Genomic DNA, 18,466 nt, shown 5'->3' on the forward strand with positions numbered 1-18,466 from the left:
GTGTATTATGCCAAGCAAAATAAGTCAGTCAGAGAAAGACAAATATATAACTTCACTCATATGTGGAATTTAAGAAATATAACAGATGAACATACGGGAAGGGAAGAAAAAATAAGATGAAAACAGAGAGGGAGACAAACCATAAGAGACTCTTAAATACAGAGAACAGGGTTGCTGGCGGGGTGTTTGGTTGGGGGGGGGGAATGGGCTAAATTGGTGAATGACATTAAGGAGAGCACTTGTTCAGATGAGCACTGGGTGTTATATGTAAGTGATGAATCACTAAATTCTATTCCTGAAGTCATTATTACACTATATGTTAACTAACTTGGACTTAAATTAAAAAATTGTTTTAAAAAAATCTCCAATAAAAAAAGCAATGTTCCTTGTAGAAATGGCTGATTCTACTACTGAGGTGGGAAATATATGAGTCTATAGCATCTTGTAGTCTCAGAAAGTAAGGAAGTCCTAACACATACACCATACACCAAACGGTATATGTCAAAAGAACACAGAAGGCAAGTGAAAGAACTTCTAAAAGCTAAAGCTGAAATATCTGAGGAACAAAATAAAGTAGAACTGTGTTATAACACAAAATGTAAAACAAGTATCCATGAGTCCATACTTATCTAAAAGATTGCATAAATAAATGCATGGGGAAGAAGAGGCAAATCTCTAATGCAGAATCCTAAATAATCAATGTACATTCATCATCCTCCAGGAGGTGGATCATAGCTCCCTACTCCTTACTTTTGGGCTGTGTACATGGATATCATTCCAGAGAATACAGTATGAAAAGGAGCTGAGGGAACAGTAATTTTATAGTGGCCAAACCTTAAAAATATTACCTCTACCAAGTGATCAAGGTCAACATTAACAGTGATCATATACCCTGGATATAATGCAGTAAAAATAACTTTTTATTTTTATATTCCAACCCAAATTCAGTGTAATCAGTATAATCATGAGGGAAATTCTACAGATGAATCCCAATTGAGGGACATTCTACAGAATAGCCATCATTCCTCAGAAGTGTCAAAATTATCAAAAACTAGGAACTTTGGGAAATTGTCACAGCCAAGAAGAGCTTAATGAAAATTAAATGTAACTTACCCTGGATGGGATACCTAAACAAAAAAGGGATCTTAGGTAAAAACAAAGGAAACATGGAAACTCCCTACTCTCTTTACAATTTTCTGTAGATCAAAAACTCTTCTAAAATAAAAAGCATAGATAGAGTACATTCTTAGGACTAAGAAATAAATAGTAATAATAATTATGAGAAAATTTGGAACATTTTCTTTTCAGACGGAGTTCCAGAGAAATTTAGGATAAAAATTAATCATATAGTATTCAAACAACATAAATTTGCTAGAAAATTATGAGTACTATAAGGTCAAAGGAATAAAACTACAAATAAGCTTCTGGTGGCTTTAAAGATACAACTAACGTGAATAAAAACTCAATGTACTCACTTGAGAAAAAAAATTCTTCATTTCATTTTTTAAATAAGTTACCTTTTTAAATTTATTTTTATTTTTTTTATTGAGAGAGAGAGAGAGCATGAAAAATAGGGGGAAGGGGCAGAGGGGGAAGGGGGAGGGAGGGAGGGGGAGAGAGAGGGGGAGAGAGAGAGAGAGAAAGAGAGAGAGAAAGAGAGAGAGAGAGAGGGAGGGAGGGAGGGAGGGAGGGAGGGAGGGAGGGAATCCCAAGCAGGCTCCACACTCAGCATGGAGCCTGACATGGGGCTTGATCCAATGACCCTGGGATCAAGACCTGAATCAAAATCAAGAGTCAGACACTCAACCAACTGAGCCACCAGGCACCCCTATATCTTCATTTCTAATACATTTCTAATCTTCATTTATAATCCCAAACTATACTGACAGTTATAGTATTTACTACTGAGCAATTGAAAAGTACAATTTAATGGAAACAAAATCTATACAAACTATGCATGGCAAAACTATGAGTAATCATATTGTTAATATGTGTATTTTTAATATTTAATGAAAGTGGTAGCAAAGATTATATATCCAAAGTTTAATATGGTATAAAATATATAAAAAGACCACAGTATCAATATATTTCACTAGACCAAAGGTTAAGAACTTGATTACTTTAACAGAGGCATTGACATTCGTAAAAGGTCTACTAAGTCACAGCCCAAAGACAGTCTCCTCTTTAAAGTGACAGTTCAGGGCAAGGCACATTTAAAAAAACAGTCAATATTCTGCCAACCTGAATTACCATCACTGTGTGTGTCCTGGTAACTCAATGTGTCAATAGAGTATAGGTCTGTGTGCTATCCAGAGGCTGGTTTCTAGCTGTAGTCCCCACTGTTTTGAATCATACCATGGGCCTCGTATGAGTGGGTGGTCAGATAGAAAGAAGAAAAGATATAGAAGACATATTCCTACACGTTTGCTTTTAACATTATTCTATTTATTTAAAATATCACAGAGTATCGCAAAATAAGTACATCTTTATTATATTCTTATGTTCACTGAATACATCCAATAAAATTTTTGTCCTTTTTAGTTTGTTTTGAGTTCCCATTATTTTATAAGGACTGTAAGTTCTAGGGGATAAGAGAGTGAATAAAACTGACAAAAATCCTTGTTCTCATGGCTTACATTCATTTGGGGAAACAGACAATAAGCCAGTAAGTAGACACATACAGAAAACATTCGTTAGTGGTAGTAAGTGTTAAGAGAAAGCCAAAGCAAAGAAAGGGAATGTAGGGGATGGAGTTTTAATTCTGAATTGAATGGTCAAGGAAAGTCTCACTGAGATGGCTAAGTATGAGTAAAGAAATACAGGAGATGAGGGAGCCAGCTAAATGGATATGCATGGAAAAAGGACTCTAGGTATATATAAATATCTTAAAGAGAAAACAGCTAGGCTAATGTGGCTTGAATGGAATGAGCAAGGAGAGAATGATAGAAGATAAACTCAGAGTGAGGCCAGAACCTATAAATCCTTATAGGAGCCATTAAAAAGTTTTGAGTAGAACATGTTTTGACTCACATTTTATACTCTGGCTGCTGAGCCCCGGATAGAGGCTGTTGCAATAATACATAGGAGATGTGATGAAGGATAGAATCAAGATGATAGCAGTGGAAATGGTGATGCATGGTCAGACTCTGGACACTTTGGAAGTTGAATCTACAGGATTTGTTGAAGGATTGGATTTATGGGGGAAAGAGTAGAGTCTAATTGGCCTGAACCACTGGAAGAAATGGATTGCCATAGACTAGGTTTTTAAAAAAGACCAAAAACCACATTTGAACAGAACATTAACAAGGAGTTGCTGAGAGCCACTTCCCATTCCCCACCACTAACTGTTGATCTCATTCCAATACCATTATTTGTAGCAGATGACAGGTGTCGTAAGTAAAGGAGACCCCCTAAGCTGATCAAACCTTCGGCAATCATGGAATAGTAGGAGAAGTGACTCTGGGAAGATTCAAACTAGAAATTAAAGAGAGAGAGAGAGAGAGAGAGAGAGAGAGAGAGAGAGAGAGAGAGAGAGAGAGAGAATGAATGAATGAATCCTTAATCAGGAACTCTCATGACAATGGATTTCATGAAGAGGATCTCAGAGGAATTCACTTCATTTCCTGTGTCAATGAATAACCAAATATTGAAAATGTGAAACTTACCATCAATAATGGCTGGACAACTCTTCATTATGTGAATTGTTATATTCCCACAGACAATTGCCTGCTCTGAATATAAGTTAATGTGATCTGTCTAGATAAGTTTCACTTTCAAAGTATGTCTGTCAGATTTTGCCATAATTCTACAAGTTTTCTACTTCGTATATAAAACCTAATCTGAAATTTATCACTTCATTGCTCGAGATGGCAAGAGAAGGAAATCAAAGAAAATAGTAAACAGAGAGATAAAAAGACATGCAACAGAAATCAGCACATTATCAACCAAAAGAGGAGAGTCTTTTAATAAGAAGGAAGTGATCACAGAGAAAGAAGTATGCAAAATATAGTGGGCCAAGCAGTTAGCCACCGAGGACCCAAACTGCCTCAATAGGATGAGTCTTGCTTTAGCCTTCTTTTGCATGACTCACCTCAAGATCTTTGAGGCTTTGGAGACTTGTTATGTACATAGAAATCTGGCGTTTGGGTGTGAAGATGTGGAAAAGGCAGGAGAATAGCATATAGTCCCAATTCTGCTGCTCACTCTTCATATCCTTGAGTATATGACTGCTACTTTCTGGCCTTCAGTTTCCATTAAAAAATATGGTGATAATAATATCCCCTGTGAATAAATGAAATGTTGATGTGAAAGTGTTTGCAGGTCACAAAGAAATGAACATGATATGAAACACAAACATTCATCTCATCTCAAAGCCAGTCTTAAGCATCCCTAGCTCTCTAATAGAACACTAAAAGAATGAATGAGTAAATGGAGTTCTGGTCATAATAAAACAAAAGTACTTGAAAAAATTTTTTACAAATTAAATTTTGGTAGGACAAGGATGAATGTTAGTGTAAGAGATATCTGAAGATCACAATCTCATCCAGAAGCCGAGAAGGACAAAGAAATATGAACTTGAAGAAAGAAAAAAAAAAAGAAATATGAACTTGTAAGCAGAGGGCAGGAATCTGTGTCTTTGTGAACAAAACAGGCAGAATAAAGCAACTCTAATGGCTTTGACCTAGAGATATATTCTAGATAATAAATAAGGGGCTTACAGTGTTTATCTTTATAGTTAATATCTATCTCAATGTTTTTGATTATGTATTACCCAAGACAAACTTTGAGCTAGACATTAAGAGGAAGGTGCATGTAATTCAATATGATTCTAATAATGTCAAAAAATAGCCAAGAGACCAGAAGAATTCAAGACTGCAGCTAACGTCAAGGTCTTGGATACTCAGATAATATATGGAACATAGTGAACGTAAGAGATAAAAAGGGGGAAAATATTAGAAAACGGTAGCCACAATTTATTGTAATTTTCTTTAGTTTTTGCAATAATTTATTCCAACCTCAATTTTTATTCTTTCTACCTCTTAGAGGAAAGCAAATCAGGTTCAGAGTCAGTTTGACTTTTGTTTTTTTAAAATTCTTTTAAAATGCAGCAAGTGATTCAGTTAACAATAGTGGGTAAAAGCTATTTCTATTCCATTCCATTATTAAACCACTCAAAATCAGTACAAAGATTGCAAAACAGAATATTTAATGATAAAGGTCAAAATCATAAACTGTGATGAATATTTGACAAATACAATAAAGGTCCTCTTGTCTTTAGATCTGAGCCCATAATAATTTCCTTACACACAATTTCTCTGATTGTAGATCCAGGCTGATCTGTGTTTCTTAAATAGTTCACCCTTACAATATATTACCTATGATTTCCAATTTAATTTTTTTTTAACTGGAGCAAGAAATCAAATACCTGCAAAACAACCTGAGTTCAGAATCCTTTTAGATTTCTTTGGGTTCTTGTACCAAACTTAGAGTAATTTTTAGTGGCTACACCTTATCACTTCCTCACAAAACATTCAACCAGGTTTCAATAAAACCACCCTTTTTGTATTTACATAGTACCATGATGACATAGCATTTCAAGTAAATTACCAGGTACCAGTAAAATATAAGTGGCATAAACAGATTTGGGTATAAACACACTGATTTTGGTAAACAGCTAAGAAGAGCAGGGAAGCATAAGCACACTAGAGAACTACTCTCTATCCATCAGCCATAAAATCAGAGCAGCCAGGATCATGAAGTCACCACATGGAAGAGATCTACAATGGATAATCACACAGACTCACATATTTTGTGTAAGCAACAAGTAAACTTATGTCAAGCTACTGAGTGTTTGGAGTCAAATGCTGACTCAGCATCACCTAGCTATCCTTTGTATCACAGCAATCCTAAAAACACTAGTACTTCTGCCATACATTAAACTTATCTACTCTTGCAGCTAGGTATGCCAGATTTCAAAGTTCTGTCCAATGAAAGCTAAGAGAGTATCTATAGGAGGCATCCAGGAAAACTTTTACTTTTCATATTAAAATCCCAGATGCAGCTGGTTCTTCATTTTACTGACTTAATTGTAAACATCTTTTGACCATAGGTGACAACCTGAGGATAAAGGTCAGCATGCTAGAGAAGGGAGAGTCTGATCTGTTGAGTAGTTTTACCAATGTCAACAAGCAAATGCTTACCTCTGAATTTGTTATTTGAGGGAAGATTTTTTTGTAAAGCCTATTTGATGAAATAAAAATTAATCAGATAGTCTGCTGGAGCGGAAAACAGTCCTAACAAATACAAGGATCTAACCCTGTCCTATTTAAAATTTGATTGATTTGTAATGAATAAGTTTGTGTCAGAATGTAAATCATCTATATCCCTAAGCATGTTGGCTTGTCATACCAATACTTTTTTGAACTAAACAGAGTGATGATTTATATTCTAGTGCATGCTTCTTAAAACTTTCTAAACTGCTAACAGCCAGTTATGGACTGGCTACCTAAAGTAGCACAGTTCTAACAATCCCTCTGAAAATTTTTGAAATACCATTTTTATAATCTGTGCTCCTGTTCTAGGACTATGCAAGCTAATAGCACATTTCAAGGTATACTCAATGATAAAGAAAATTCTGGGATTTTTTTCTGGTATGTTTAACAAATTTCACTGCCTTTAATTTCACTTTCTGTGAAAATAATCTTTTTGTATACAATATTTTCATTTCTTTGGATCAAAGAATTTTTTTCTATGGTAGCTATCAAATATCTCTATTCCCTTTTTAATTTTAATCTGTTAATATACAGTGCAATACTGGTTTCAGGAGTAGAACTCAGTGATTCAGCACTTAACACACAACACCCAGTGCTCATCACAAGTGACCTCCTTAATACCCATCACCCATCTAGCCCATCTCCCAATCACCTCTCTCAATCAACCCTCAGTTTGTTCTCTGTCATTAAGAGGCTCTTGTGGTTTGTTCTGTCTCTTCCCACACCTCACTTCCTTTATGTTCATCTGTTTTGTTTCTTAAATTCCACGAATGAAATCATATTATATTTGTCTTTCTCTGATTGACTTATTTCACTTAGCATAATACATTCTAGCTCCATCCACACCACTGCAAATGGCAAGATTTCATTCTTTCTGATGGCTGAGTAATACTCCGTTGTGTATGTGTGTGTGTGTGCACGTGTATGTACGTATGTATATATACGTACATACGTGTATGTACGTATGTATATATACATATGTATATGTGTATGTACATGTATGTATGTGTATCACCTCTGCTTTATCCATTCATCAGGAGATGGAGATTTGAGCTCTCTCCATAGTTTGGTTATTGTTGATAATAATGCCATAAGCATTGGGGTGGATGTTTCCTTTCAAATCTGTATTTTTGTATTCTTTGGGTAAATACCTAACAGTGCCATTGCTAGATTATAGGGTAGTTTTATTTTCAGTTTCTTGAGGAACCTCCATACAGTTCTCCAGAGTGGCTGTACCAGTCTGCATTCCCACCAACAGCGCAAGAGGGTTCTTCTTTCTTTGCATCCTGGACAACACCTGTTGTTTCTTGTGTTGTTAATTTTAACCATTCAGACAGGTGTGAGGTGTTATCTCATCGCGGTTTTGGTTTGTATTTCCCTGATGATGAGTGATATTGAGCATCTTTTCATGTGTCTTTTAGCCATCTGGATATCTTTTTTGGAAACACGTCCATTCATGTCTTCTGCCCATTTCTTACTCTGGATTATTCATTGTTTGGATGTTGAGTTTAACAAGTTCTTTATAGATTTTGGATACTAACCCTTTATCAGATGTTTTGTTTGCAAATATCTTCTCCCAATCTGTAGGCTGCCTTTTAGTTTTGTTATTGTTTCCTTCACTGTGCAGAAGCTTTTTAGCTTGATGAAGTCCCAATAGTTCACATGTGCTCTTATTTCCCTTGTCTTCAGCAATATGTCTGGTAAGAAGTTGCTGCAGCCAAGTTCACAGAGGTTGCTGGCTGTGTTCTCCTCTAGGATTTTGATGGTTTCCTGTCTCACATCTAGGTCTTTCATCTATTTTGATTTTATTTTTTGTATGGTGTAAGAAAGTGGTCCAGTTTTCCCAACACCATGGGTGGAAGAGACTTTTTTTCCCAATAGATATTCTTTCCTACTTTGTCAAAGATTAGTTGACCATATAGTAGGGGGTCCATTTCTAGGTTTTCTTTTCTGTTCCATCAATCTATGTGTCTGTTTTTGTGCAAGCACCATACTGTCTTGATTACAGCTTTGTAACATAGCTTGAAATTTGGAATCATGATGCCTCCAGCTTTGCTATTCTTTTCCAGAATTGCTTTGGCTATTTGGGGTCATTTGTGATTCCATACAAATTTTAGGATTGTTTCTTCTAGCTCTGTGAAAAATGCTCATGGTATTTTGATAGGGATTGCATTACATGTGTATATTGCTTTGGGTAGTATAAACATCTTAATGTTTTTCCAATCCATGAGCATGGAATGTCTTTGTTTGTGTCCCTTTCATTTTTTTTTCATTAGTGTTCTATTATTTTCAGAGTATAGATCTTTTACTTCTTTAGTTAGGCTTGTTCTTAGGTCTCTTATTGTTTTGGTGAATGGGATCCATTCCTTGATTTCTGTTTCTGCTGCTTTGCTATTGGTGTATAGAAATGCAACAGATTTCTGCACAATGATTTTATACCCTGCGACTTTGCTGAATTCATGTATTAGTTCTAGCAGTTTTTTGGTAGGGTCTTTGGGTTTTTTACATAGAGTATCATGTGGCCTGCAAATAATGAAAGTTTGATTTCTTCCTTCCCAATTTGGATGCATTTTATTTCTTTTTGTTGTCTGATTGTTGAGGCTAAGATTTCTGGTACTATGTAAAATAGTAATGTTGAGAGTGGAAATCCTTATCTTGTTCCTGACCATGGGGAGAGGCTCTGTTTTACCCCATTGAGGATGGTATCTGTAGGTCTTTCGTAGATGGCCTTTATGATGTTGAGGTATGTTCCACCTATTCCTACTTTGTTGAGGATTTTTATCAAGAATGGATGCTGTATTTTGTCAAATGTTTTTTTTCTGTTTCTATTAAGATTATTTGGTTCTTATCCTTTTTTTTAATGTGGCATATCACATTAATTGATTTGTGAATAATCAACCAGCACTGCAGTCCAGGAATAAATCCCACTTGATCATGATGAATAATTCTTTTAATGTACTGTAAAATTCAACTTGCTAGTATCTTGTGGAGAATTTTTGCATCCATGTTCATCAGGGATATTGGCCTGTAACTCTCCTTTCTAGTTGGGTCATTGTCTGGTTTTGGAATCAAGGTAATGCTGGATTTGTAGAATGAATTTGGAAGCTTTCCTTCAATTTCTACTTTTTTAAACAGTTTTAGAAGGATAGGTATTAACTCTTCTTTAAATGGCTGGTAGAATTCCCCTGGGAAGCCATCTGTCACAGAACTTTTGTTTGTTTGGAGATTTTTTTAATCACTGACCCAATTTCTTTGCTGGTTATGGGTCTGTTCAAATTTTCTGTTTCTTGTTTCAACTTTGGTAGTTTATGAGCCTCTATAAATTTATCCATTTCTTACAGATTGTCCAGTTTGTTGGCATATAATTTTTCATAGTATTCTTTTATAATTGTTTATTTCTGTGGTGTTAGTTGTGATCTCTCCTCTTTAATTTGTGATTTTGTTTATTGGGGTCCTTTACTATTATTTTTTAATGAGTCTAGGGGGTTATCAATTTTGTTCTTTCCAAGAACAAGCTCTGCATTTCATTGATCTGTTTCTCTATCATTTATTTCTGCTCTAATCTTTACTATTTTCCTTGTTCTGCTGGCATTAGGCTTTATTTGCTGTCCTTTTCTAGCTCCTCTAGGTGTAAGATTAGATTGTGTATTTGGGACCTTTCTTACTTCTTGAGATAGCATGATTTTCAATATACTTCCCTCTTAGGACTGCCTTTGCTGCATCCCAATGGGTTTGTGTTTCCACTTTCATTTGCTTCCATGTATTTTTTTTTTAATTTCCTGGTTAACCCATTCATTCTTTAGTAGGATGTTCTTTAACCTCCATGTATTTGAGGGCTTTCCAAAATTTTGTTTTTTTGTGGTTGATTTTAAGTTTTATAACATTGTGGTCCAAAAATGTGAGTGGTATGATTTCCATCTTCTTGTACTTGAGGGCTGATTTGTGACCCAGTATGTGATCTATTCTGAAGAATGTTCCGTGTGCACTAAAAAAGAATGTGTATTCTGTTGCTTTAGATGAAATGTTCTAAATATATCTGTTAAGTCCATCTAGTCCAGTGTGTCATTCAAAGCTATTGTTTCCTTGGTGGTTTTCTGCTTAGGCAATCTGTCCATTACTGAAGTGGGGTTTTAAAGTCCCCTACTGTATTATTTTCAATGAGCTTTATGTTATTGATTTATGAATTTGTGTGCTCACAATTTGAAGGCATATTTATAATTGTTAGATCCTCTTGATAGATGGACCCTTAATTATGATATAATGCCCTTCTTCATCTCTTGTTACATTTTTTTTTTAATCTAGCTTGTCTGACATAGTATGGCTACTCTGGCTTTGTTTTGACATTTAGTAGCATAATAGATGGTTCTCTATCCCCTCACTTTCAATCTGAAGGTACCTTTAGGTCTAAAATGAGTTTCTTGTAGGCAGCATATTGATGGATTTTTTTTTATTCATTCTGATACCCTATGACTTTTGACTGGAGCATTTAGTCCATTTACATTTAGAGTTATTATTTAGAGTTATTATTTAGAATTATTAGAGTTATTAGAGTTTAGTTATTAGTTATTAGTTATTAGTTATTAGTTATTAGTTATTAGAGTTATTAGTTATTAGAGTTATTAGAGTTATTATTTAGAGTTATTATTTAGAGTTATTATTTAGAGTTATTATTCAAAAATATGAGCTTAGTGTCATTGTGTTACCTGTAGAGTTGGTGTTTCTGGTAATGTTCTCTGGTCCTTTCTAGTCTTTGTTACTTTTGGTCTTTTTTTCTCTCCAAAGAGTCTCCCTTAAAATTTCTCATAGGGCTGATTTATTGGTCACAAACCCCTTTAGTTTTTGTCTGGGAAACTCTATCTCTCCTACTTTGAAGGACAGCCTTATTGGATAGAATATTCTTTGCTGCATTTTTTTTTTTTTTTCCTATTCAGCACATTGAATGTATCTTGCCATTCATTTCTGGCCTGCCAAGTTTCTGTGGACAGATCTGCTGCAAACCTGATCTGTCCTTCCCTTTCATGTTAAAGGCTTCCCCCCCCCCCCCCTTGCTGCTTCCAGGTTTTTTTGTCTGTATTTTGTGAATTTGACTATAACATGTCTTGGCCATGACTGGCTTTTGTTGAATTTAGTGGGAATTTTCTGTGCTTCTGGGATTTTGATGTATCCCTCCCCAGATTAGGGAAGTTTTTAGCTATAATTTGTTCACATAAACCTTTGCCTCTTTTTCTCTCTTTTCATCTTCTGGGATTCCTGTGATAAACGTGTTATTATGTTTTATAAATTCCCTAAATCTGCCTTTGTGATCCCTAACCTTTGTTTCCCTCTTCTTTTCAGCGTCATTATTTTCCATAATTTTATTTTCTATTTGCTAATTTGCTTCTCTGCCTCACCCATCCTCATTTTTATGGCCCTCATTTGGGTTTGCATTTTGGTTATAGCATTTTTAATTTCAGCTTGACTAGATTTTAGTTCTTTTATCTCTGCAGAAAGGGATTCTCTGGTGTCTTCTATACTTTTTTCAAACCCAGCTAGTATCCCTCTAATTGCTGCTTTAAATTCTAGTTCAGACATTTTACTTATACCTGAATTAATTAAATCCCTGGCCTTTATTTCTTCCTGTTCTCTCTTTTGAGGTGAATTTTCCCACCTTGTCATTTTGGAGGAAGGAAACAACAACATAATAGTAATAGAATGAAATAAAAATTTTAAAAATTAAAAAATCAAATAAAGGAAACTAGATCCTTGGTGTGTTTCAATCTGCTTGTTAAGAGGAGCTGCCACGTTCTCTCCCTCAAATTATACAGATTGTTCTCTTAATTCTCAGGTTGATTTCAAACCATCAAAACGGTTTGATGTTGATTTAACTGTGTTCAAGATAGGAGAAAAACCCAGGGTCCCCTTACTACTCCACCATCTTAACTCCTCTTCTCCAGAAAATAATTTTTAAAGACATTTCAAGGAAGAATTAGAGGTCAAATTAAGGAACTATATGACAAAAATGTAATAAAAATAACTAAAATGGCAACTATTCATATTATGCAGCCTTGACAGTTATATCAAGTGAATTCCTTTGTTGAGTGTATGGAAACTCTTCTTTGATATTTACCAAAGGATGTATCTTTATATCAGAATGCAAAAATAGAAAACTGGTCTAAAGTTGAGACAATACAATTATGTTGTTCAAGAATTGTGTCCAAACAATTCAGAGAAAAAGGGAAACTTCATGATAATAGTTTCATTTTAGTTTCCTTGGTTAATCATTGTCCTTTGAGTCTTCAATATTATAATCACTGTTGTAAAGTTAAAAATATTTAAATATAAACTATTGACTATATCATCAAAAATTCTAGAACCTAACTATCTATGTAGATGAAAGAGGCATGGCTTTGATAAAGTGCTTTCTCAAAATGGGATGTGAGAATAGCTTAAGAATGTTAAGTAATTCTAGAGCAATACAATTTTTCAAAAGAATTCCAATAAGAAAATAATTAAAATACTTTTAATTGATTTCAAAAATATTAATTCCACATAAATTGATAGAGATAATACTTCTTAAACCATTTCTAGTGAAGGACCAGTTTAATTTTTAATCTCTCAAGATCAATACCTTTGTAAAATAAAAAAAAATTCTAGAAAAAAAAACTGATCACATGTTTATATGTCACAGCAAAGTCAAATTTTCATAAAAGTTCTAAATGCATATGTTTAATTTCTATACTTCCTTATCCATGGACTGAGAACCAATAATTTACAAATTGGCACCGCAGACCACACTTTGAGTACTAGTTTGTTTTCTGTTGGCGACCAAAGAACATTGATGATCCTTACACAGTTCTTATATTATTGCCATACTTGTGCTCTGCCATAAAAAATAAAAATAGACAACAGACAATGATGCTTTCCATAGGCATCTATGAGGTAAAGTCTATAATTATTTTGTCTCAAAAAGATGCACAGAAAGTGAAACAATCAAGAGTGAAAGAGCAATCTACAGAATGGCAGATAATATTTGTAAACCATTATCTACTAAGGTGTTAGTATCCAAAATATGTAAGAAACTTGTACAACTCAATAGGAAAAAACTGAGGCAAAAAAACTAATATCCTGATTGAAAAATAAGCAAAGGACTTAAATGGACATTTCTACAAAGAAAACATACAAATAACCAACAAGTATCTAAAAAGATGCTGAATATCACTAATCATCAGAGAAGTGCAAATCAAATCTACAAGGAGATATCACCTCAGTTACCAGTTAGGAAAACCAGTATCAAAAATATTAAATAATAAATGTTGGCAAAAAAAAATTGGAAAAAAATGGAACCATGGTGCACTGTTGATAGGAATGTAAAAGGTGCAGTTGCCATGGAAGGCAGTATGGAGGTTCCTCAAAAATTAAAAATAGAACTACCAGATAAGCCAGGATCCCACCTTGGGTATTTACACAAAATTACTTATATCAGGATGCCAAGGTGATATTTGCAGTCTTATGCTCACTATAGCATTGCTAACAATAGTCAAGATGTACAAGCAACGTAAATGTTCATTGACAGATGAAAAGATAATGTGGTGTATACACACACACACACACACACAATGGAATATCCTTCAAACTTATAAAAGAAGGAAATTATGTCATATGCAACAACATGGATTAGATGCAGGAGCATTAAACTTAGTAAAATAAACCAGTCTCAGAAAAGCAAATATAAATGGATTCCACTTATAGGAGGTAGCTAAAGTAATCAAACTCATAGAAGCAAAAAGTAGAATGCTGCTTGCCAAGGGTTGGGAGAGGGAGTAATGGGGATTTGCTGTTCAATGCATGTAAATTCCATTTATGCTAGATGAAAAAGCTCTGCTGTACATAATTGTGCTCAAAGGAATAACACAGTTAAGTGTACTGTATACTTAACGTTTGTTAAGAGGGTATATCTCATGCTATGCTTTGTACCACAATTTAAGAAATAAAGCTAATAGCAATGATTATATATATATATATATATATATATATATATATATATATATAGAGAGAGAGAGAGAGAGAGAGAGAGAGAGTCAGAAGAGAAGGGTGAGATTGGTAGGACACTGGACCCTTAACTCTATCCTATATATATATATATATATATATATCTCTATCCTGTATATATATATATATATATATATATATATATATATCCTATATATATATATCCTATATATATATATCCTATATATATATATATATCCTATATATATATCCTATATATATCCTATATATATCTCTATCCTATATATATATATAACTCTATCCTATATATATATATATATATATATATATATATATAGAGAGAGAGAGAGAGAGAGAGAGAGAGAGAGTGTGTCAGTCAGAAGAGAAGGGTGAGATTGGTAGGACACTGGACCCTTAACTCTATCCTAATCTTTGAGTTGGTATTTATCATTCATTATAAACAAAGAACAAGAACAAAGAAAACTAAGGAAAGAACATTGGTAATCTTTTGAAAAACATACTTCATATATTTAAGAAGGTGGAGGAAATATGAACATGATAAATTAAAAAATGGGAAAATATTTTTTAAATGACACAATTAGAATTTCAAGAAAAAAAAATACCTGAAATAAAAAATGTATTGTATGGAACTGATAACACTAGAAAAGAAAAAATATCACTCAAATTGAATGCACAGTGACAGAAAACATCCAAAATGCAGCACAACTAGAAAAAACAGAAAATGAATGGGCTTCAGTGAGGGTTGACAATATACATACAAATGGAATCCCAGGAGGAGAGAAGGTGAGGGAACAGGACAAGTATTTGAAAAAAAAAAATGATTTCCAAAACATGTTTCTAATGTTATGAAAAGAATAAGCCCGCTGGTCAAAGTGGCCAACAAACCATAATAAACATAAGGAAGAATAAACATAAGGAAAATTCTATTGAGGTACATCCTAAATTACTGAAAAACAGTGAAAATTTAACAATCTCAAAAGCAGCCAAAGGAGGAAAAAAAAAAAAACCATTTTAAGTACAGAGATACAAACATAAGGATAATAAAATTCTTATCTTATTTTCATGTACAAAATTATCAAATAGCTTGATCAGATAATTATAGAACACTTGATCCAACAAAATACATATTATTTTCAACTACACACAAAACATTTACCAAGCTACACCATATTCTAAGCCATAAAAGAATTCTCAATAAGTTTCAAACTACTGAAATCATAAAAGTAATGCTCTTAAAACACTTTTTTTTAAGCTTCTTAATGTTTATTTTTGAGAGCGAGAAAGGCAGAGTGCAAGAAGGGGAGAGGCAGAGAGAGAGAGAGAGAGAGAGAGAGAGAGAGAGAGAGAGAGAGAGAGAGAGAATCTGAGGCAGGCTCCAGGCCCTGAGCTGTCAGCACAGAGCCCCACACAGGGCTCAAACCCATGAACCAGGAGACCATGACCTGAGCCCAAATCGGAAGCTTAACCAACTGAGCCACCCAGGCACCCCAAAAGTAATGGTCTTAAATATGGCAGAATTAAACTAGAAATCAATAAGAAAGGTATTTGGAAAATGTCCCCAATATTTAGAAATTAAATAACATACTCTAAATGACTCACATGTCAAAAAAGGAATCGTAGAAGAAAGTAAAATATATTTTGGAGAGACCTAATTTTTTCAAAGGCTAACAGAAGTTGGCAGATGCTCCAAAAGCAATGTTCAGAGGGAAAACTATTGCATTAACTACTTATATTAGAAAAGAAGATCTAAATATCAGTGGTAAAAGCTTCTATTTAAAAAAAAAAAACATGGAAAGGGAAAGCAAATTAAATACAAAGTCTGAAGAAAGAGAAGTAACTGATAAAATTTAACAGGAAAAAAATAGAGAAAATCAATGAAATCAAATGCTGGCTTGTAAAGATTGGTAAAATTTATAAACTTCTAACCATAAACATAAGGAAAAATAAGGCAACAAAAATCATAATATCAGGAATGAGAGGTGACATCACTATATATTCTACAGATGTTAAACATTATTATGAAAACTTTAGGACAATCAATTTGACAACTTAGATAAAGTTGGAAAATTCCCTCAAAGTACCAGAGCTTAAACAAGATACAGATAACCTGAATAATCCTATATAGCTAAAAAATTAAATTTGCACTTAAAAACATCCCTACAAAGAAAACTTTAGATGACTTCACTGGTGAATTCTACCAAATACTGAAGAAGGAAATACTACCAATTTTACAAAAACTTCCCCCCAAAAATACATATTTCCCAACTCACTGTGCGAGGCCAGCATTAACAATGCTAGTCCCAAAATTAGACCAAATAATTGCAAGAAAAGACCATTAGAGAGTAATTTCAATCATAACCATAGATGCAAAAATTTTAATAGCATTTAGTAAATCAAACTCACCAATGTACAAAAAGAATAATTCATTCAAATGACCAAATACAGTGTATCTGAGGAATGGTTTAACATTGAAAAATCAATGTAGTTTGCCATATAAACAAATTTTGAAAGAAAAACCACATAATAGAAAAGGCATTTGACAAAATCCACTACCTATTCCAGATTTTTTTTTTTAATTCTCAGCAAACTAATAACACAAGTTTCTCGACATGAAATACAGTCATCATTGAAATGTTTAACAGTTAATGTTGCCTCCTAATATCAAGAGGCAAGTTCTAATCAACATTGTACTAGAAGATCTGGTCAATGCAATCAGGCAAGGCAAAGGAAAAAAGATACTCATGTTGGAAAGAAGTAAACTTTATTTACTGATACAACATGATTGTATATATGGAAAATTCACTGGAACCTATAAATAAGCTATTAAGCTAATTAGCACATTTAAAAGGTGTGAAGTAATTCTGTACCAAAATCCATTTTATTTCTATCACTACCAACAAATAATTGAAAATTGAAATTTAAAAAACATCATGTATAATAACATTAAGAAATGTGAAGTACTTAAGAACAGGTCTGGTAAAATGTGCAATATATGCACACCAGAACCCACAAAATATTGTTAAAAATAAACGTTAAAATATTTAAATACAGAGTTCTACCACATTCATGAATTAATATTGTGAAGATGTGAATTGTCCCTAAATTTATCTACAGAGTCAACTCAATCCTGAAAGCAAACAAACAAACAAAACCAGCAAGCACTTTTTTGGTATTTAAAAAAAAAAAAAAAAAAAAAGATTAAGTGATTCTTAAATTCATTTGGAAATACAAAAGACCTACTATGACCAAACAGCTGTAAGAAAAGAAATTGAAGAATACTATCCAATCTCAAGATATTATGAATCTACAGTAATTGAGGCAAAGTGGTATTAACATTAGGTAAGTAGATCAGTGAAACAGAAGAAATAAACCCACAAATATAAGTCCAACTAATTTTTTTTTTACCAAAGTACAAAGAAAATTCTGTGGAAAAATAATGCTCTTTTCAACAAAAGGTGTTTAAAAAATTAGATATCTATATGCAAAAAAAGTACTTTGATACCTAGCACCAAATACAAGCGTAACTTAAAATGAAACATAGGCCTAAATGTAAAAATTAGAACTTGAAAAATGTTTTAACTAAGGAGAAAATTTTTATGACCTTGGCTTGCCAAAGTTTTCTTGGATTCAACACAAAAGCATGATCCACAAAAGAAAAAAACTAAGTGTGTTAGTTTAGTAAACTACGATAAATGTTGGGCTTTATTTTAAATCTACTCCATTTAAAATTTCCTTGCATGAAACAATGTATCAGACAGCACAGAGAAGGCAAAGTAAATATTTAATCTCTTTTCTACATTATCTAGGTCCAAAGTTCACAAATGATGAAACAGGTTTGCAATATGGTGATCAATAAGCTCTCAAGAGCCTAGCCTCAATTTAATCCTTTTATTTTAACTAAAAATCTTTTAATTACTTCATTCTTTATTACATAAACTCTAACCATGAACTTCTCCAGAACTTCATCCAAGGGAGACGTCAGTGGACATCTGTACTTACCTCAAATGACTTTCATTTTAACATGCTCCACATTCTATATTTATTACAAACTAATTCTACAGTCAAAGTCACGGACTTGGACTTTCTACTCTGTTAGATCAAATTGCAGCAATGTTTCTTGTTCCACCCTTGTGGTAAGAATGGAGACCATCTGAAGAATATTATTTTTTCTGTTTCCATAAGGT

General features: G+C 33.5%; 1 protein-coding gene across 6 annotated transcripts in view; it reads right to left on the bottom strand.

The window, feature by feature from the left end:
- The window catches only part of NPFFR2 (neuropeptide FF receptor 2), a 364,459-nt gene that overhangs the window by 179,885 nt on the left and 166,108 nt on the right, over positions 1-18,466 (bottom strand). Inside the window, exon 3 of one of the 6 annotated variants that reach the window (XM_045056237.1) lies at positions 4,091-4,281. The exons of the other annotated variants lie outside the window; for them this stretch is intronic. The gene's annotated coding sequence lies outside the window, so the exon portion shown is untranslated. The remainder of the gene's footprint in view (positions 1-4,090; positions 4,282-18,466) is intronic. 6 annotated transcript variants of the gene reach the window in all.

Source organism: Felis catus, chromosome B1, assembly GCF_018350175.1.
Source record: "Felis catus isolate Fca126 chromosome B1, F.catus_Fca126_mat1.0, whole genome shotgun sequence".
NCBI lineage: Eukaryota > Metazoa > Chordata > Mammalia > Carnivora > Felidae > Felis > Felis catus.